Here is a 3,085-nt window from a genome sequence, read left to right as displayed (position 1 = left end):
TAGGGTACAGTGTCCGGCTCTTGCTCCGAAGCCCTCCTGTTGTAATGTCAATAACACAGACGACAGGCATCTGCTCCTGGAAGTGCTGAAGGCAAGGGATGCATCTCACAGATCTGAACAAATGTTTTATTAAAACTTGCTGGAGGAAATTGCACCCAAGGAAGTGTGGCTTTATGCTCTTTCATACAAACTCATGAAAGTGGCAAAAGGCGATATGTGATGCACACATACAAAATTAGTGAGAAAAAATCCAGGAGTTTGTCCGGACAGTGTGTGAAGACGTGAGACTCATCAGGTGACGGACAGTATTTGCTTCTCTTTTCATGTGAGCTCTGTTCATCCCTAATCCCCTTTTTACCATGCAGTACAGTTATTTGTGCCACATCTTGAAAAATTTATAAACTTATATTTTAATAGTGCTTTGGACTTTAAGTGTTTTTGCAGTCCACAAACTCTTTTTTTTTTTTTTTTAAATGTCAGGGGAGAGCGCGAACGCAGTCCCCCACTACCACAAATTATGCAGTCGAGTTTCCCACATTTGGGGAAATCGCAGGGGTCAGCACATCCGGAGTGCAATGGATAAGCCTCGCCCTGGGAAAACCACCTTCGTGATCATGGTATCTCCCCTGCCAGGTAAGTATCACAAACTCTTTTGAAACCGTTGACTAATGCATAACAAACACACCCGAACCCCTCAGAAACGATTGTAAGAAACATTGCAGAGAACTTGAAATAGTCTTAGATAGGTGTGTACACATACTTTTAAGTGTATTTCATTCGGATTATGCAATTGTGAGCAGGGCCTTTTTTGCTTAACAGTGCATCACAAACATTGCCAATTATTATTAAATATTCTCTAGATACACCAAAGCAACATGAAAGTATTTTGTGACTTACTAGTCACCAGGCCCTTAGAGACCCACAAGCTATAGCAGAGCCTAAACCAATGGTGAATCAACCCTGTCTAGGTAAGGGTCTGGAAATCTTGCATGTCTGAATCCAGGACTCAACATGACCTTACGGAGAGCCCTGTGTCCCAGGGGTTTGGATCCAAATCTCATGGTCCACGATTATTGCAATAACCCCAGCCTGCATTTCTGCCTTTCTTGTGGTGAATTGGTTGGGAAGCCACTGTTTTGGGGGGAAGCAGCTTTCTTATTGACAGTAATGTCAGAAAGGTCAATTCCCAGGATATGAATGCTCATATGGCAGGCTGGGCAACAGGATTATGAAAGAAATGAGGGCTCTCTGCTCTCAAGAGAGCTCAGCTTAGTGATGCAAGATCAAATACATTGCAGAACGGCAGAACAAGCATTTTTATGAGCCAAGTGCTGGAGAATCATTTAGGAAGAAGTCACTCACATTGAAACAATACAATCTACTGGCTCTGTGACCTGGGACAACTTGAACTTCTTTGTGCCTAAGTTTTGACATCTGTAAAATACAGATCAGATAATAATACTACCTAATTTATAGGGATGCTGTGGCCATGATACTAAGCTATCATCAAAGGAGCATAGTTGGACATGTGTCCAGAGGTTTCTAGCAGTCTGTTTGGAGGTTCTCTTATGATTTTTCTTGGCCTCATTCCTCCCTTTCCTCCTTTGCGTGTTTTGGGAAAAGCTGTCCTTGTCACTCTTGCAGCACTGACTTTGAATGTGGTGTCCTGTCACTCATTGAGAACTGACTATGAGCAAGGTGCTGGGGTACAGAAATGATTGGGACGTGGTTTCTATTTTTGACAGACTCTCATCACATCTTTGTCAGAAAACATTAATGAAGTGCATGAGTAACTGCCACTCTGGAAGGCAAAAGTGGCTGCACAAAGAAAAACTGTGCAGAGAAGAAAAGCACGTCTGTTGAAAATAATGAGAAAAAGCCTCAAAGAGGTGACGAGCATTTGAGATTTAGATAATAACTTTTATTTGCATGAAACAAAAAGCTGGTCTGGCTAATGAGTATAACAGCCGAAAGGCTGGGTGTGTAAAGTGCGAGAGGCAGCTCAGAGAATGGGTGAAAAGCCACCACAGCACGAAAGGTGGTGACTGAGGAGGTTTCAGCAGTGAAAGGAAAATGAACATACTTTCATCAGGGTGCCGCCGATGAGATGATTCCTCCAATGGGTGAACATGGTTTGTTCCTGGTGCTACCTGTTCAACAGGTAAATTCTTGGAAAAGACCACAGTCTTCTTGGATTCAATGCCTCTTTGTTGCCAGGGTGAGACATCTCACCTTGATCAATCATCACCCAAACTGTAAACAGCTGGAGCTGAGAATTCCCCAAACCAAAATTGAAGTGAATTTTCTTTTAAAAGTGAAAAATGCATCTAGGCATGGGGAAAAGGTAACTGCCTACTAGAGATGGCATGGGAAGGATTTTTATACAGTTGTGGATGATGTCCTTCCAGGCTCTACAATGAAACAGGTAGCAATTAATTACAGGCGATAAGAAGGAAATGACAAGGAGGCCAGCTGGGCTAAGTGTGATGGGCTGAAATCACATATTGGAGCCAAAGTGTGAAAAATAACAACAGCACCAGAAAAAAAAAATATTTGATTTTATCTTATTGCCAATGGAAGGCCATTAAAGGTATTTGGTAATCAGTGCCCTTATGTTAATTTGGCAAATATTTGTAAATAATCTAAAGGCAGGAGGGTTGAGTGAGGGGGATCAGTTAAAAAATTATTACAATTATCTAGAAAAGAGATAATGAAGTCCTAAGACAAGGTTGTGGAAGTGGGGGTGAAGGCACAAAAAATAAATTTTCTTACTAGGGAGGAATTTAAAAAATATTCTCCCCCTAAATGATATACCTAATCTGTTGCCCCAGTTAAGGGCTGAGAAAAACAGCCACATGGACTGTGCACTGCACACCAAAATGACGGCATCTGGGACTCTCTGCCTTCAGTGGCCTTCCCTGGGTTTTCTGACGCATGTACATGGATGAATATGTAGTCCTGTTTCCTTGAAACCTCATTTATATAAAGAAAAGTTTCTTCAACAAGCATTGGGAAAAATGGGAGAAATGGGGGAGGAAGACAAAGTAATGAAACATGAGAAAAGAAAATTTTAGACTCTAAAGAT

At 41.7% G+C, this 3,085-nt stretch overlaps 1 non-coding gene across 1 annotated transcript; it reads right to left on the bottom strand.

The window, feature by feature from the left end:
- Nucleotides 1-477: 477 nt before the first annotated feature.
- LOC142874114 (U1 spliceosomal RNA) lies at nucleotides 478-641 on the bottom strand. Its single transcript, XR_012921949.1, has one exon. It is a non-coding gene; the product is annotated as a U1 spliceosomal RNA (small nuclear RNA).
- Nucleotides 642-3,085: the final 2,444 nt, after the last annotated feature.

This window comes from Microcebus murinus, chromosome 11 (genome assembly GCF_040939455.1).
Source record: "Microcebus murinus isolate Inina chromosome 11, M.murinus_Inina_mat1.0, whole genome shotgun sequence".
Lineage (NCBI taxonomy): Eukaryota > Metazoa > Chordata > Mammalia > Primates > Cheirogaleidae > Microcebus > Microcebus murinus.
Note: the sequence above shows the minus strand (reverse complement) of the source record. Positions and strands in the feature narration are given on the sequence as shown.